The sequence below is a fragment of the Hermetia illucens genome, chromosome 3, assembly GCF_905115235.1.
Source record: "Hermetia illucens chromosome 3, iHerIll2.2.curated.20191125, whole genome shotgun sequence".
Classification (NCBI taxonomy): Eukaryota; Metazoa; Arthropoda; class Insecta; order Diptera; family Stratiomyidae; genus Hermetia; species Hermetia illucens.
Window position 1 is genome coordinate 92,121,428 of NC_051851.1, and position 19,824 is coordinate 92,141,251.

General features: G+C 38.8%; 1 protein-coding gene across 1 annotated transcript in view; it reads right to left on the reverse strand.

Moving 5' to 3' along the window:
• The window catches only part of LOC119652533 (mycosubtilin synthase subunit C), a 30,883-nt gene extending 13,749 nt beyond the window's left edge, over positions 1-17,134 (reverse strand). Inside the window, exon 1 of the mRNA XM_038056735.1 lies at positions 16,667-17,134. The gene's annotated coding sequence lies outside the window, so the exon portion shown is untranslated. The remainder of the gene's footprint in view (positions 1-16,666) is intronic.
• Between the last annotated feature and the right edge of the window lie 2,690 nt (positions 17,135-19,824).

Here is a 19,824-nt window from a genome sequence, read left to right on the forward strand (position 1 = left end):
GAGGTCCCGCCAACTGAAGACGACGGACAAATACTGCCACCACCAAGTTTAGGAGAAACAGTCCGTGCAATTCATCGGCTAAAAAATCATAAGTCGCCAGGAGCCGATGGAATTACAGCCGAATTGGTTAAATATGGAGGCGACCAGTTACACCAAGTGGTTCATCAACTTGTGCTCAAGGTATGGGACAGCGAATCAATGCCTGACGATTGGCAGCGAGGCATAATCTGTCTCATACATAAAAAGGGAGATATCACACAGTGCAGCAATTATAGAGGTATCACGTTGCTGAGTACCATCTATAAGATATTCTCCACTATCTTGCTAGGCCGGATAGCCCCATACGCCCAGAACATCATTGGCCCATACCAAAGAGGCTTCACTCCAGGCAAATCAGCAACAGATCAGATTTTCTCTCTGCGGCAGGCGATGGAAAAACTGTTGGAATATGGACAACAGTTGCACCATCTGTTCATCGACTTTAAAGCCGCCTATGATAGCATAGCCAGGGTAAAACTGTACACGGCCATGAGAGAATTCGGTATCCCGACGAAATTAATAAGACTGACTAGGCTGACCCTGACCAATGTGCGAGGCCAGATAAAAGCAGCAGGATCACTCTCAAGACCATTCGACATCAACAACGGTCTACGACAAGGGGATGCGCTATCATGCGTCCTCTTTAACCTGGCCCTCGAGAAGGTGATCCGTGATGCTGAGGTGAATGCAAGAGGTACGATCCTCTTCAAGTCCACCCAACTACTGGCCTATGCTGACGATATCGACATCATGGGAAGAACCACCCGAGACGTTCAAACTGCCTTCATCCAGATCGAGCAGGCGGCGCGAGATCTTGGGCTGCACATCAATGAAGGCAAGACAAAATACATGGTGGCAACGTCAGCACCGAAGACGAATCAACCAACAACATCAAACCGCACTGGTCAAACACAAGCACGAACAAGAATAAGGATAGGGGAATACAACTTTGAGACCGTTGACAATTTCTCCTATCTAGGGTCGAAAATCACAACCGATAACAACTACGATGAGGAAATCCGCGCACGGTTGTTGTCAGCCAACAGAGCCTACTTCAGCTTACAAAGACTGTTCCGCTCGAAACGTCTCACCATAGGGTCAAAGCTCTTACTGTACAAGACTATGATCTTGCCAGTCCTCATGTATTCCTCGGAAACTTGGGTTCTTAGCAAGAAAAATTGCGAACTCTTGGCCGCGTTCGAGAGAAGAATCCTCCGAAGAATTTTTGGCCCCCTACATGAGGATGGACGATTCCGTAGCCTACACAATGACGAAATCTATGAGCGATACCATGACCGTACGGTTGTGGATAAAATCCGGCTCAATAGGTTACGGTGGGCGGGTCACTTAATCCGTATGGATGAAGATGATCCCACCCGGAAAGTCTATAAGGGCAATATCTATGGTAGGAAAAGAAGACGAGGCAGACCCTGCCTAAGATGGAGCGATGGCGTGGGCCAGGACGCCAGACAGCTTTTAGGGATATCGAATTGGTGGACCTCGGCGCAAAACCGGGATGTCTGGAGTTCCTTATTAAGGCAGGCCTAGACCGGATACCGGTTGTTGCGCCGTTGATGATGATGATGATGATGATGATGTTCAGAATAGGAATTACTCAAGATGATACGTGTCCCTCCTGTAATGAGGAAACGGAATCCACGGAGCATTTTCTATGTGAATGCCCCGCCTATGGACGCATCATTCATCAGATCTTTGGTGCTGATGTTCTCCAATTCCGACGGGTAGCATCACATTCACAAAAAGAAGCTGTAGCTTCTCCCCCCCCCCATACACACACACACACACTATGATTCGGAGGTTCTTTTTGGTGAGGTTTAAGCAATCCTTTGTGCGCATGGATTCGTATTCCCCAAGAAGCACCCTGGACTGCTCCATCCCTGGTAGGCGTGGTACTAGTGGCGTAACATGCCTTGATCACGTCCGAAATGAGGATATCTGCGGTCGATATGGGATTGCACCGATTATGGAAAAATTGCAAGAGAGGCGTCTTCGCTGTTATGGTTACGTAATTCGCGCTAACGAGAATTCACTTCCCAAGATTGGTCTGAATATCTAAGTGAATGGTAAGCGAGCAAAAGATCGGCCGAAACAACGGTGGTTTGGCACCGGTCTCGCGACTGCGTGTCGGTCAAGCTTTTGACAGTACAAAATGGCAAAATCGATAACGACGAGCCAGCCCCGCATGTGAGCGAGACAAATGCTGAAAAAAAAGAAAAAGGGGAGCGAATGCGAATGATATTGATATGATATTCAGACTCCTCCAGTGATTGAGTTTCCCAAAGAATTAGCAGATTTAGCAAGACGACTTGACTCAAATAAGTATCAGCTTGCTGACCTGATATATTGATATATTCCTAGCTAGTCTTAACTAACGTATACCAAATGACAATTATAATTCCCAACTTAAAAGAGAGTTTAGGGAAACCTTATTAAAACTTACTAAATTAAAATTTGGAATACACAACAGCTAGTGTGTGATTGATTTGAGTCCTTTTTTAAGTAAAAGGATGTGTAACCAATGTGATGCTGTCTTGTTATTTTGGTTTAAAATTACCTGGCAAATCATCATGGGCAGATTTCCATTGCAGCAACGTATCCAAAGTGTTCAGCTGTACTACGAAAATTAGCATTAACTTGAACAATAGGTGGACGGGCACACAGACGGACAGAGAATGTACCAACGACTCACGTGGCCGTTCTATCAGAAAGTGGTCACGTACGCCGAAATCCTGTGGCATTTTCCTGCCCATGAGTCCAATCTGATAAGATTAAGATAAGAAATTTATACGGTGGTGCTCGGATTGCTACAATCCGCCCTGCCAAGCGACGAAAAGAGCTATCACTTTTGGCAAAATTTCCATTGGTTGGGTTAGTTATCGGGTACGAGAACAATATCGCCTAGAGAGATGTTTCAAATATCTGGAATTAGCACACATTACGAGAAACTGTTTAAGTAGGTATGCTAGGTCTAAGTTGTTTCGAATATGTAAAGGACACATTACCAAGAGATGCAATACATACTTTTTCAAAGTGCAGTCTAAAGCAAAATTGACGTTGCTATCATATGCGAGCAATGCATTTTCAGAGTGGTGTTTGGCTATCAGATATAATAATATCTAATATGGGTTTGTGAATGGGTGGATTTATACGAACTAAGGTAGAAGGTTCATGCTAGACGAATCTCTCGTATTGGTCGATAGACTTCAGTAATCTCTCAAAAAGCAGTTCGGATTCCGGAAGCCGAAGTCAGTACCATGACGAAAAGTGAGGAGGCAGCAGTGGAGATCAATAAATCTTGCGCGGGAGTTCTGTATGTGAGAGGATTGCTTTCAATTTTCCAAGATTAAGGAAAATAGTTTACGCTTTAGGTAAATTAGGGGCTCCAAAATATTTGGTTCGAATCATCATAGAATTTCTCCTGGAGACGTTGCTGTGCTACGATTCGTACGATGTGTGATTTGTGTGAAACAAACCTAAATTAAAGCCGATTCAATGTCTATCTGTCCGTCTATTACATGGCTGAAGCTATCGTCGAAATTTGGCTAGAATACGTGGTGTGTGAGCCGCTACATATAAGGGGGGAGGAGGAAAGGAGGAGTAACATTTTTTTACAGAGTGTGGTCATGTGGGGCATCAAATGAAAGGGCTCGGTTAGTACTTTTAGAAAATGATCTTATTTCTAATGTTGAGTGAAAGAAAGGGAGTGACGACTGAAAATATGAGTTCCAAAAGGTGAAACAGGTCCCGTTTTCAAAACCTACCCAACCGAAAGTTTTGCAAAAACCACGTTGATGTATCTATACAAAATCTAGGCTTCAAATTACATCTCATTATGATATCTATTGGGATAAAGCTAATAATGGCGTGCCCCATAGGTTCATTCTAGAAGTACAAAATTTGGTATCAGTATAAGTGATATCATTTAACATGACATAATTTTGAAAAGTTTGGATGCAATTCAACTATTACTGACAAAGTTATAGAAGATCAAAGTTTTCTATTTCTTCTTCTATTTCAAGTGAAGTGAACTCATATTAACGGCGGAGTTGGAATTTGGAGACATAGTAAGTATTTTGAATTTTTAGCTATATACGAATGGACAAACGCAACATGAACACAACAGCTTCATATCCGAAGCGTCCAGCTTTCGATATTCCGACTTGTTTTCATATGACTATTCCGTTTCCACCATATTTTATGCTAGGTAAGTGGCGAGTTTACTCCTTATATATTATATGAAGCAAAAGTTTCAGTAACCACTGATTGGATATTCAGTCTGTTCCACTGTAGTCTTTATCCCACTTCAATTATATAAGTGCCTGAAGAGGGTACAACATACCTATTTACATTATGGTAAGCTTAACTCTACGAATAGTTGTGGATTATAGGTTCTACTGAATTGTAGGTTCGCGTGCATTGTATTACATGTTTGCCTGAAATTCGTGAAAAACTCGAAATACAGGGTGCGGGAGCATAACTTCCTTTTTTCAAAACTCAATAAAAACTATTGTATGCATCGGAAAATATTTATTTATTTTTTATAATGTAGGTACATGTCTAAAGTCAAATCTGTTAGGTGACGTCCCCCATTCTCCATACATTGCGTAAACCGATTTCTGGCGTTTGTCATGACTCTTGTTAGCATAGCAGGTGTTATGTTGGCAATTTCTTCTTGGACGGTTCACATAAACACGGGATTTCAAAAAACCCCATAGAAAAAAATCACAAGGGACAGATCGGGAGAGCGTGCCGGCCATTCCAAATCGCCTCTAATTGAGATAAGGCGCTCTGGAAAGTGTTCCCTTAAAATAGCCATCGATGCTCTTGAAGTGTGTGCTGTTGCACCGTCTTGTTGGAACCAAGTGTCCCCGAAATTCAAATTTTCTAGTCGTGGGAAAAAAAATTCTGTAGCATGTTTACATACCGGTCCGAATTCACTATCACTGTAACCTCATTTTCCTCAAAAAACCAGGGACCAATAATTCCAGCTGAGGAAATTGCACACCACACTGTGACTTTGGGTGAATGCAAAGGCTTTTGATGCAATTCTCGAGGGTTGGTGTCAGCCCAGTAGCGCATGTTTTGTTTGTTAACTGACCCACACGACGAAATGCACGCTGTGTTGCAATAACCGAACATCCGCTTGAAAAGTAAACCTCAACGGCAAAGGCACGCTCCTCACTATTCCAACGCATGATGGCGACTGAACCGTGTCGGACAAAACTTTACAGTATCCCCTCTTGAACGAGACCACTAGCGCTCCGCTATGACATCAACTAACTGAGTGGCGCGCATTTTAAAAAAGGAAGTTATGCTGCCGCACCCTGTGCTATTATTTGTACTTCAAGGGTCGTGATCAGTTAAGGCAGTCAATACTTGAACTTGCGCAAGTTGAGTTTGCACTCACCACAGAAATTCTAACAGATTGAGCTGCACCGAACAAAGTTTAATTGCGATTGAATGAAACAGTAAATGTCAGTTTGCAAATAGCCTCCGCAGAAATCGACCAGAAAATGTCAATAAACGATCAAATCTAATAATCATGTTAATGAGGAAGCTATTAATTTAGTGTCCCGACCGTTCTCTAAATTATCTAAGCTAGAATTGAAATGGGTTTATGCATATGTAATATTGCGTTTGATTGCTCGCCAAGATCTTAATTGAAAATGCAGCGCGCATTTATCTAATGCAATCTACTGTTAAGTGCACGGTTTGGCGGATGCATTTCACCGGGGAATTCGGGGTCATGTACCATAGCATGTGTGAATGCCGGCATGCATGCACCTATAGGTCTCAGAAATTAAGTAATTATTTGTATTTGGATTTAAGGTTAATTGCCTTATTCCATCTAGGACAATTTGTCATTAGGTCTAACACTCAATTCATCTCGATTCCAAATAGTATTTATGTTAGTGTGTTTTGCAAGATCATTGCAAAACATAATTAGATGAATAACGGGCTGCGTTTGAAATGAGAACGTTAACGAACGATATGCAAGGATCAGGTGCTGCATAAGTTTGATGCAGTTTTAGTATCTACTTGGCTTTGAGTGTAATATTAACTGGCGTACGTTAATATGCATGTCATTGATAATTGATACCATTTTTAAAGCTGAATGATATTATGCCTGACTGAAGTGCGATAAGAGATCAATTTGCAGAATTTTTCAAAGTGTTAGTTCAAAATAGCTGAAAGCATGACAAGTTATAAACACCTTTCCAGATTTAAATAAAGCATTTGTTTTCATATTACTACATAAATTTAAAATTTTATGTTGTTCTGTTCCGATTGAAGGAAATTTCCATTTGGCATTTTACCACAGTTGGCCGTATTTGATACTTGAAATGCATGAGCCATGTTCGATTGGTGTCTTGCTCAATTTAAGTGAATAACCTGGCATAGTGGTTAATTAGTTATGCGAGGAAACTATTAATTGAAAGTGAATTGTCTTTTAATTTTTAATCGGAAAATTGGCATCATTAAGAATAAAAATAATGATAAACGAAACTGGATAATTGTAGAAAATATCAAAATTAGTATTCAGTGTTCAGGATGCCGAAGAGATAAGAATATCTTTTGTACCAGTGCACAGATTGCACTTGTGTTAAGCAATTCTTGGTTTTTAGTAATTATATATGCTCGATGGGTTTTTGTAGAAATAGTTCAGCATTGAATATAGTTCGTGTTAAAGATTGTTCAAGGCTCCAGTCGTTCGTTTGTTGATGTATACGCGTATTTTACACTCCCAGTATTTTACGGCAATTCCATGGATGCGAAGTGTAGTAAAAATATCCTGAGCTATTTATGTATATCTTTCAGTTTTATTACATGGAATTTTCAAAATTTATACACACTGTGTTTAGATATTTCAAAGGGAAATAATCGCATTTGGAAAGATGATTCAAATATCATCAATGAATCTTTACATCTTTTTCGCTATAATTGTTCCTTGTTTATAATAACATCTATTGTTAGTAACCAATTTACGAAAAAGAAATGAAACATGAGGCTTGCGATAAAACTTGTTGGTAATAAAATCTCTAAAATTATCCATTAGTCGTTGTGATTCGACTTTGGATCTGCCGTGGGCACCTTGCAATACCATAACAAAGAGAACAGGAATTCTCCAATATAGAATTTACTTATGAACATACAGTTGTGTATCTATTTGAGAGGTCTCCAAACATTGTCTTTATTACGTATTTTTTCAAATGAACATTTGGAAAAACATTCACTTTTTAAATTTAACTCTTGGATGAGTTTGATTTGTTGGCTTCTACTCACAAGGGCAGCAGCCGGAAAAATTTATTAGTTTTATCCAATTGTTCTTCCTTGATGAATATTTCCTCATTTTGTGCTATGTGAGAACAGTATGTGATTATCTTGTTGCACGATTTTGGTTTGATTTAGTTTCATTGAACATGCATGTCTAGTTGTCTAGTAGAATTTGTCGTACCCAAGGTTGACAAATTTATTAACCGTCTTAAGTCACAATGTGGTTATTATTTTAAAAGCCGCAAACCGAAAATGGGACTTAATAATAGATTGTAATCTTTCATTGTGGATAACGAAAATCAAGGTATATTTATTAGCATGATCAGAGTGACGACTTTCTAAGACGAAGATGGTAAGAAGCGGGTTTTGTCTTTGTGTAAAAAAGGAGTCTGCACAGATAAATTTCCGGGGGATTGCATCTTTTTATCAATGATAATTTCCAGGGGAATGTATCTTTTTATTGTGATACATACGTAATGAAACTATTTTGCCCTTACACGTTGTATAGCATTTCGGTGTTATCGATTTGGATTTTTGCTACACTGGCAGACCCTTCTAGAATGATAATAGTCTTTCAATTTCAGATTGATCGTGTTAACCTGCGTGAGGAGTATGTTTTCAAATTTTTTCAGCCATTTTATAGCTGCAGTTTCATATCCGTCAATATTGTTTCGAGCTTTATAGACGACTTCTACAGTAGTGTTCAGCTTTAGATTCCCTTGAGGAGGTAGTGGCTACTTCCTCTTATATCAGGTTTCTGCCGTTGGGAACCACAATGCACTTGTTTCTTGCATTAGAAGATAGGCATTCCTCCCGATATCCCCGTTCGAATTCCTCTTGAAACTTCTCTCAATTACTTCGTTTGAAGTTTACTGTTTATTCGCAGCGATTTTCAGAGCTTTAAGAATGATAAGCTACATTCAGGATTATTGAATCTGAAGTTTAACTTTGCCTTAGCAATGCCTAGATCAAGATAGGAAATTGTGTTGCGAAAATCTTACTCGACATATAGAGTTCCCGTTGAAATTTTATCTGGTACTGCTGTAATAGCAGCGGAGATTTCAGATATGGACAAGAAGCAAGGAGGATACTTTTCATGATAAATTGTATGCAGTTCAGGACGGGCTTACTAAAGGTGACATTATGGTCGTGATGGACGATCTGAATGTTAAAGAGGGCTCTAACATCACTTTGCTTGGGTATCCAATGGGAGGGGGACAAATTTAGATTTATGAAACTTTTGCTGCCACGTCATCAACCAGAAAATCCGCCATAAAAGCAGTTGGTTTCCAACTGACCTTCAACCACGCCGACCGAGGTCAGTAGCAGATTTAGGAGTTATCTGTACAATATAAGTACGTGGCCTAATACTTGGTCCGAAACGGAATATTCTTTAATGGCCGCTGATCTTTAGTTGTGCAGATGCTCGAAAGCGAGGGGGTCGATCCGTTTTCTGTTTCCATGATGCGGCTGTTGTCCAGTAGTGGGAAAACTTCCTTGCTATGCAAAACGACACAAACTCTGAACCCGGTAGAGAATGTTGATGAGCATTTGGGGCGGGTGGAATTGTTTAGTCGCGAAAACATGGAAGAAGTGGAGGGAGCATTTCACCATGTTTCTTTCTTTTGTGGAAGAAATGGCAGGTCACCATACCATAGGTCAAAGTTTCCTGTTTTACGAAAAATTTACAGCACCCTAACAAAATCATAGAACTAGTATTCTCTTAAAATGAACAATCTGACGCACTAGATGCACGTACATTATGAAGTACTTAGCAATGGAACGGTTGTGTGGTTAAATATTGTTACATAGAAATTCAGTAAAGTCTACACTTGAAGTGCTGAGCTTCCCCAAAAAAGGTATTGGCATGCCACCTTTCTAATTTGTACAATTTTCTTTCAGCTCCTGTGAGTCGGCTCCGGTTGTCTGAAGTGCTCTCTGAAAATCCAGAATACTGAAAGATTGTAGTATCGCAAATATTGGATTACAAAACTGACATGCGTTTTCTGGATTTTTATCTGATAAAAGAATGAATTTGAAAGTCAAAAGGGTACATATATAAGAACGCAGTAAGATCAGTTTAATTATGTGGCTAACATTTCCGATATGAAAGTAACGGAAATAAATGCCAGATAATTGGGACGAAAATGGTTAATTATTAAAAGTGATTTTATAAGAATAAACCTACCTTAAAGAGAACCGACTAAAGAGATAGGAGTATGTATAAACAACGCATCATTAGAACACTATTGGAAAGCAGCAATGATATAAGTAAAAAGAAGACAACCGCGAGGGTCAAAACGCTTGTCGACAGAGTCGTTGAGTGAGGTCGATTCCCTAGAGTTCGCAGTTCTATTGGGGTCCGGGGTAAAGAAACTAAAAAAAATCAGATCATTAATTCAATTTCACTTTGGGCCCAGTTTTCCTCCTTTCTTCTTTTCTACATGAAAATATGATGAAAGATAGAAAAAACTTGGAACCTTCGGACAAGGAGACTAGACTGACTGGGAGTAATGCCAAAGCATATCGCTCAGATATGCTAGACAGTCTATGAGATAACCGTTGAATCGTTATAAATTAGAGGCGCACAAGTATTTAAATGTTAGCATTTTTTGAATCTTGAAACTTAAAGTTCATATGATACTGATCTTGATGGGCATGAAAACAAGCGTGCCTCCTGGAGGTAGGCGCGAAGTGCATTAGGATTTCAAAACAATTGGTCTTCCTGAAGATGCACAGAAAGGAAAAGGAGGAATTACAAGCTAGATAGTGGATATTGGAGAGTAGAGGTATGTACTATTACAATACTAGAGACGTTGAATTCGGTTTATTCGAAAAAGGATCCTTGTTGTTGCTTTTGGGTAAACCAATTTAATATAATTTGCGGGAGATTCTGCTTAGTCTGCTCTCCTTACTAGCAGTTAAGTGTGAAGACTGTGCAAGGAATGGTGTATCATGTACTGCGGCACTGGCTCATTAGAAAGCTATATTTATTTCATTCTGATTTTTATAATAGGGAATTTCTGACATTCGGCGCTTCTTACATGAGTGAAAGGAGAGTCATTTGAAGTTTATCACTTTAAAGACACAAGCTGGTTTCAACTTGTTCCTTTAAAGTTTAGTTCAATTTCGATATATACATACTGATCTGAGGAAATCTGAGGTTTAGCTCCCTGCAAGGGTCCGCGTTTAACCTTTTTTTTCGAAAAGTGTTCGTGACAATACGCCTTGTTGGAGGAGTTAAGGTAAGTTGAAATTCACGTAACATAACGCTCCTGAATGCGATTTCATTGGCGCTAGATACGAAACTCTGATCTTGACTTTTAAGTGGAAATTAGGAAAGCTGGGTTGTATCGTACCTAAATGGATTGACGAAGAATTAATTAACTAACTATATTGATAAGTTAATACAATTTTTTGTTCAAATTTTAATCGCGGTAAATCTCAATTTTGATGGACAGATATTTTTCTTCCTCTCTCTCTCTAAATCACACTTATGATTTAGTTTATGGCAGAGAGCTGTTTTTTTGGTAAAATTGATTCTTACTAATTAAAATAATTAGAGGTTTAAAGATCAAATGGAGTTTAAAGTTTGAAAAGTTTGGTGCAAATTCTGATAATATTAAAAAGTCACACTGAGTAAAACTGCTTATGGGAAAGTCAATTCACATTTCTTGTTATAGGGTGAATTAAACCATTAAGTTCCTTTTGTGAATTTGAAGTTTTTTGTTTATTTGTAAGAAAAATATTTATTTTTTTTTATTAAATTGTATAAATGTAATACATATATTGCTTACTGTGGCGTGACCACCCGATTTGACGAGGGGAACCGAGTTAACCTTTTAAAAGTGGATTTTTTCGAAAATCTGTTTTCGACTAGTTACTTGCGGTCATTTGGCTGAAACTCCAAATCGTTGGTGAGAGCTTTTTGAGTTTAGGATGGAATTGGGCTTTTTCCAATCTGAAGGCAAACTAGTTGTTAAATACGCCTTGCATCTACTAGTATGACTGTCAAGCGTTCACTTGGCATATAGCGGTACACTCACATTAAAGTGAGACATGGGAGGTGGAGTAAACGCTAGCTATGTAAATAAGATAGGTGTACCCCAAACCGCTTTCCCTGTCTATAGTGTGAGTAAACTAAATATGTTATTAATGATAATGATAATGAGAAGAAAGGATATTCAAGGTACTAATAAGGAAGCGATAAACAACCTTACTCTTCTATCTTTTCCAATCTATGGAAAGGGAATGAAGACCTTGGAAAATGATAATAATTTCGACTACGAAGATCGAATGATAGTTGGATATTTATGAGTTTTTAATTTTTACGTAGTTAATAAGCTTAAGAGATATGCACTGGAGTGGTCATGGATATAAGTTGAAGATACTTTTTCGGAAATGTGATCAATCAATTAACATGTAAATTAGAAATTAGTTAAAAATCAATAAAATTAAATAATTAAATTAAACCGTTCTCAGAAGCTTTCAATCTCAATTGAAACGATTTCATGCGGCTGAATAGAAACTCTGTAGCTTTTTTGTTCCACAAGCAAACGAAGTGGAAAATGAATGAGATTACAATCTTTCATTGGAATGAAAAAAATATCTTAATTCAAACAGAAATAGCGCCTTAGTGATTTACGGTTGTAATACAAGTTGGACATGAGATTTCTTTTGGTCCACCCTCCGAACTCTTCCTGCTCCATTTAGACGGTTGTAATTTCTTCAGCATTCGTCAGGAATCTTAGCCGAGCCAGTTGGACAGCAGTTTTTTAAGGTTTTGTCTGTCTGTTTGTCTGTCACAGGAATTTTTTTCAGAAACAGCTATACCGATTGACACAAAATTTGGTGAGAAGGTGGGAACTGTTGACCCCCGGACATGCAGTGACTGATATCCTTCCAGGTTGACATTTAGGGGGGTCCCCATACATGTAAAAGGGGAGTGTAAAATTTTTTTCACTGAATATAGTCATGTGGGGTATCAAATGAAAGGTCTCAATTAGTACTTTTCGAAACCAGTCTTAGTTTTGAGATTTATTAGAAAGGCGAGTAGTGGGAGGGGTCGAAAGTGAAGATTTTTTTAACGGACCCATTCTCAGAAACTACCCAACCGAAAAATCTGAAAAAATCATGAAGCTGCCTCTATATGGTGCCCAGCCCTCAAAATACTCTTCATATCGATGTCTGATCAAATTAAGTTAATAATATTATATTACCCTATTTTTGGGGAAATTGAGTAAAACCCCCCTTAAGTATATCCCAGAGTTATAAAAGTTGGTAGTAGTATAAAATATAATATGACGCATATCGTCCCCAAGTTTGATTGCTATTAGTAACAAAGTAGCTCAAACTTGACTTTATCGTGTAAATTTACTGCAACTGAATTTCAATATCACGCTAAAGTGGGTAGTCAGACATGCTAAATGCACATACATGACGGACTACGTACAAATGGGATAGTTCTACACTTAAATATACTCACAGAAGAAGCAAACAAAACCTTTCATACCTGAAGCCTCCAGCTTCCGGTTTCCCGACTTGTTTGATTTTACGCTACTTTCTCCTTATTTACTGTCTATGTTTTGATGTTTCGCGGGAAGTTACTATACATATTCGAAACTGAAATTGGAGTGGTAGTAATTATACAACACATTAGCCAATAAACAAATGAAGATTTTTCAATGCTCTATATGCTCTCTTAACCCTTCATTGACTACCGGTTAGTGAAATAACACTACAGATATGATTCTTACGCTGACTAGGTGGATAATAATTTATCCAGGATTTAAGATGGCGAATACATATACGGAAGTAACTCCATAAAAGCGAAAGATGTATCTAGCTATGGAAAGGCAGTGTGAAGGCCTAGTTGGTTGGAATTCAGTCTTTCAACTTCGTACTCAAGGTTCATTGCGAATTTTTATTTTCGTTATGTTTGAGTATGAAAATAATGAAACTGAATCACAATCCTGTTTAAAAAAAAATCGGAAAAAAATAAGATAAGAAAGGAGAAATTCTTAGGACGACCGTATATGCGTATAGTATTGAAGAAGAGCAAGTAAAATATGCTTTGTGGAATACGGGGCATTCATACAATCTTTTCCTTTTCTTATTTTTCGCTAAATTATTTTCTGTGAGACTGTACTTCAGCGTAATTATTATAATACTTAATGATGCGCAAGTGATAGGCCTACAGCCGCGAGGCAAATGTAAAGACGAACACAAACATCCATGACCATCAAGATTCGAACCCTGGGCAAAGAGACTGAGAGGCTGACGCTCGACCAAACAATCATCCATTATATGTTGTCCATCAAATTTAAATGTAAACGCGGGGGGGAGGGGGGGGTGAAATTTAGCATTAATAAAGCAATGATAAGACCTGTGTCATGTTACGGTGGCGAAACGTTAATCAAGCTTAAAGCTAGTGGTTGATCGCGTTTGAATAGAAAATCCATTTTCGACCAAATGCATGATGGAGCGCAATAATACATTTAAAGAACTATTATAGGAGTATCGATACCAATAAAATTTTCGAATCCCCAAGGAGCTAGTTACGCACTTCGAATGAATGAAACGTTAAGTATCCACGTTTCATTCAAAAGCTGTTGAAGGGACACACGAATTCATTAAACCAAGGGGTTTCAGTCAAAGAAAGTAGCAAAGAGCTTATAATATGAGTAGCTAGTGGACGTAGTCATTGAATCAAAGTTACTATAGGGTACATATTAAGGAGGTTAAAGCTCGGTGAAGGTTGAAGCACTATCAGATTTTGTAGTGTAAGAAATTGAGTTTCCACACTTTTAATTGGTCTGTGGGGAAGACATTAAAACTGGAACTAGTTTCGTTTATGTTTACAAATTTGAACGCATGATAAAGTTCTTAGAAAGTTCCTAGAAAAGATTCTATTTGTCTAAAGAAAAAATCCTTAATTTGTCTATTGACAGTCACATGGTTTAGTTGTAAGCTACAGACTATAAGCCGCTTTTATAAGGGCGGAAATTAACAACTATCTAGGAGGCATCAAATTTAGGTGCTCTAAACACTAATGAAGGCTTCCTGTTTTAATGCTATATATTACAAATTTAGCCCATGAGAGGCAAATGAAGAGTAACTACCTAGAATGGTGACTAAAAAGGTGGGGACAGCTTTACGCAAACGGAAAATCGAATAAAACTCCCAGGATTGCCGGCATATTTGAGTTTAAATGTTTTGTTTGGGATATGATGGGTCCTAAGTCCACATCTTTGATGTTGGACCGGACCAGATGGTGTACAGTATCTGATGAGTTGCCTCTGCCATAGACGAAGCTTTTTTTCTGTTTTTGAATACTTGGGAAATATGCCCAAAAAACTGGAAGTAAGTTGCTCTTCATTTGGGCCAGTCCAACATAAAGTAGATGTAGACTTAGGATCCTTCGTATCCCAAACAAAACAATTACCTCAATTACCTTTAGCCTGGTTTAGACTTAAAATACTGGCACCCTTGTCGTGTTTGCGATTAAATAAAGAGGAGTGATTTCCATTTGTTGCCACTTTCGGTCAGGCTGCTTCCAGGGCAGAGGTGAAGCAACATCTGATGAGTTGCCTCTGTCCTGGACGAAACTGTTAGTCATTTTTCTTTCTATTTTTGAGTACCAGTAGTGCTTTTGAAAAAGGTGGATGATTATTGACAAAAGTGCTTTTCCATATGATAGTGAAGACAAAGAACGAAACTATCCTGCGATTGCCCGACAAACATAGTATGTCCGATATATAAAATAACGGAAGAAGCTTTTCTGTAGCAATAAAAGAGGTATATTATCTCGTTTCTATGTACTTGTCATAATGGCTTGACAAAAAACATTGAGTGTCGGCTTAAGCCATCTTCTGATAGAAACGTAGAAGAATTCCAAGGTGGATTTAGAGTCGGATTATCTAAGCAAGACTAAATATTTCCAGTTAAACAGTTGCTAGAGGAGTGCTGAGTATTCAAGATAGCGTGGACTCGCCGATACCTTGAAACATACGAGTACTATATCCACTACACTACCACCTTACAAATAATATTTGAATTGTAAACAACATCCGAACTAGAGCGGAAATAATCTTTACTGTCACCGAATCCTAAGTGCAACTCCAAAGTAGAGAGTGTTTGAAACCTGATTTAGGTCTGAAACAGGAAGGCATCAACCTGGACTAGCATCATTGGGAAAATATCCAGTGATACCGCAGGGCCCATTCGAATTATATTATTATGAGTATGCTGATAACATAAAAACATTGATATGTTTAATATCCGACGCCAAAGGAGCATTTAGGTCGGGATGAGGGGCCCATGAAGCTAAAACAAAATACGTCATCCAAATAAGTAGGAAGACATGACTCAGGCAAAATATGTTAATGGGGGATGATTGTGTTGCACACAAAGAATATGTTTTGCACCGCACCTCCACTTGATCTTGTATGTAAAAGCAAGAGCAAATCAATCGCTTGCTTTCCATTTTCTATGGGTTTTTAGGCCTTACAAATATCGTATCAGTTTGGACAATGTCAAAGTCTAACAAAATTTGTAATAATTATCTAATTTATCTACAATGAATATCAACTAGAATTCAAGGTCGACTGAGCTAGTAAACATGAAGCGTTTTTATTACAACGAAGGAAATCGGTCCTTGAATTGGGGATCAATTCATGTTTACAACTCGCTTTTAAGGTACACTTCGTCGCTTTCACATTGAAGAGGAACGTTGGCTACATAACGCAATTGCACTTGAAAAGAAAAGTAAAGATTCCCACTAGGGACACTTGCACCTATCCATATCTGGATCAACGCTACTAAATTCGAATACTGGCTGGGCGACAATGGAAGCATTCCTAAAATGCAGCCCGGCCTACGTAATTTCCATTATTTATAAGCTCCATGTTTTGCAGCGACTCTTTTATGACGTACGTTTATGTTATATGTTCAATTATGTGCATGTTTAATCCAAACAGAAATAATGGTACGACCGTGCAGCTCCACGCATTTTATCGCTGGTAATTCTCATTATATTGCTCATAAAATTGGTTCCTGAAGGCTACCTCGGCCGTTTTTTTCAGTAAACACTTTCCTTGAGTGTGCGATGCTGAAGCGAAAATGCTCGCAATTTTCCTCGCAAGTAATCGCATATCTGCAAGAAGTGCAAACACCAGTTTCACTATTCTTTCTGACTTGCTCAAGATTGGCGCAAGGTGCACAATGAATGGCTCAACAACGTCTGGCTCGGCGATTAATTTAATCATGGTCGTGTGCGCTCAACGTACTCAGTTTCGTAAAGATGCCGGTAATAATGAATTGTGTAACTCACCTGGCTTGTAGCGGTTTCTCCACAGAGGTGATCGCGGTAATGTTTTTTCTGAAGTTCGTTTGCCTTCCGTTTGATCTTGACCCAGATCAGCTAACCGGAAAGGAAGCTGGTTGATCTGCAGCCGAAAAAACTCAGATGAAAAAAGACGTTGATTTCAAGTTTATTCCAAGGCTGCCAATTTGTTAATTTAACACTGCACTATTCACTCGCGTTTGTTGGTGTTTTTCTTCAACTTTTTTATCTTTTGATAGCATTCACAAATTAAGATTTATAGTTTTTTGTTGACACTAGAGTATGTAATTTCGAGCCGCGGTAAGTTAGTGAGACAACTTGATTTTAGGGGGTTTTTGTTGTTGTTTTGATTTAAGCCACTTCTCTGCGAATTTACGGATTTACCAGGAACAGATACTGGTCACCGTCAAGCGCCGTCCCAAGTAGATTCAAGCGAGCTTCGAAATTTGACTAAGCGCAAAACGGACCGATAACTTGCTTTTATATCTTCTAAGAGTTGTGCTGCCTCCAGCAGTCCGTGATCAGGTACTTTCCCCCCATGCGAACGCAATCTTCTCGTGTACACATCAATAATCACATATCGGCCGTAATTACCCCAACTGGTCGAGTGGTGGACTCAAGGCACTAGGGGTTTTGGGAAGCAGACCATGTTCGCGGCCCCTAGATGAGCAGATTCGGCCGCGGATGAAGCACGGAGCCTCCGAGCTCGCCGTCGTGCTTATTAGCATTCTGATGCTTATCAAAGCTCATATCACTGGAGTTTGGAGGAAATACACTCCACGCTAGTTGCAAAGTGTATTGCGGATGGAGGAAGTGTATCCTCACGGTCTGATTGGAACAGGCATGGGTACTCATGCCTGGACGCTAATGGTAATTAGCTAATTGCATTTACTTGCTGTCACCGTATTTGCTTTTGTCTACAACTGCTTGTCCGGTGGAGTAGATTATCGCCAAACATGCTGGGAGCATTGTGATGGTCGGCAGGTGGAATGATTGTATGTAAACTGCAATTTCGATTTGAGAAAGGTCGCCTGATTCCAGTTTGGACCTCAGAATAGAGGGTCTCGCAGCGCAACAAGAACAATGGACGTTATTAGCAAATTTATTGCTGGATGATATTTTAATTTTTAGACCCCCTGCAGTCTGCTGTAAGTGGATGTAAAAACCTGCACTAATTTGAGTTTATTTGTTGATGTTCAGCAATTGGAATTGTTAGTACTGAAATATTTTTAAATTGAGTAACATAACCCTTTTTGAAGAGTAGTTGATTTGGTGTGTAGGTGTGTAACTGAAAACTAAACATAAATATTATACTAGTTATATATACATAATTTCTAAGTATGCGATGCAAATTTTCCAAACCTAATGGAAAAACTGTGTATATGCGATTATAGGTTTTCTGTAGCGACAGTTAGATATGATAATTTACATGCATATGTTTATAAACGGAATGAAATTGAAAGGTAAATTAACAACAACATGAAACTGATATTACATAGTAATATAAATATAGTAATATATGTATATAGCTTCAATACTCACCGAAGCATTCTTCTTCAACATCGGGCTGAAGTCTCTGCCGCGGTTCGAGAAGAATTTCAAAGAGCGTGTATAGTACTATATTTTCCGAAAAGGATCGCTTGCATAGATTAGGTATTCCCAGGCTTTATGCATCTCCAGCAACTCCGGGAGTCCTATCTCAAATCAGTGATGAGATTGCATCTCGACTGTGTGCTTATATGTCGCTGGAATGTCAGCGCGAGTCATTTTGACAGGACATTACTGGGCTGACTCAAATCAGTACTGGCAGAGTGCAACGTACGCGAGGAACCAACGGAGTTTTTTTCAGATCATTTAATGAACTTCAGTAGAGCGTCCAGACAGTACCGTTTGGTAACAGAAGCAACAGAATATTGAGGTGGGTTTTGGGGGTTACCCGCCCAACATGCCGACCCTGCTGAGTGGATTACTACTGACCGCACCCGCCATAAAGTTACCGAAGAGGAAGTTGAGCATTCCTATTGCTATTGCTAACTGTTTACGAATACTTTTCTGGAGCTTCATCTGTGTTTGTGGATTTCTGAATGTCACATCACGTTACGTAAGGAATGAATCTTGAAATTTATTTATGTTTTAATTTATACACGCCAACAGAAACTCCGCCTTGTTATTTATACAAGGTGTTCCGTTAATGATGGTATACACTTCAATGGTGGATAGTGCCGTCTGTTTGAGGGAAATTGGTCTATGGAACAGGCACTCCACTTTTTACTGTTACAGAGTTGTAGCGTTTTTCGTGAATAGTGTCAGAAACTTTGATCTTCCCAAAAAATCACAATTTTTCACTCCCTCAATCATTTAATCTCAAATTTGATACCATTTTAATGGATATTTTTTCAATTGTAAAGGTCATCGTCACTTCGAAGATCTAACTGTTTGAATTTTAAAGAAATATTAAAATCCATTTTTTAACTAAATTTCAATATACATTATTGTAACGGTACTTTAAACCCCCAAACCTGCAACCTGATAAAAGTTGCCTCATTATATTAGCATTCAAATGAAACGTAAAAATAATGGTGTTAATTATGGAAAATTTGGGAATATTGCGCATTAAATGCAAGGAAACGTGGTCTTGATATAGTGCAAATTCACTTAAATATGTGCTTCAGCTCTCTTCACGATCTCCTGAGACGCCTGCACTCCTCCTCTACTGTTCGTCGGCCACCTTAAGAGAGTGGATTCAATCGAATTGTCGCCTCTCCTTATTGTGTGACTTATCCATTGCCATTTCCGCCTTCCGATGACATTTAGTACGAGTACCAGGTCTGTGCGTTCTTCATTTGGCAGCGAAAGTGGATCTATCATTGTATTGCGCCGGGCAACATTCAATTAAGGCGCCACCGTCCGCAGAAACTACTCTTGCTATTTGAAATAATAAAACTTGTTTTTCCTATTCGCAGATGTTGACTTTTATTTTGCAAATTTCGATATTTCGGGAACCACTTGCTCCCTTCATCAGTGACTTGTTAATAAGTCAAGGGACTTTGCTCTTTCACCGAGTCGTAAACCTTGACTAAATTGCTGTGAATTTGGACAGAGAGACAAGTAGAGTTGGACTGAAGATAAATACCAATAAAACCAAG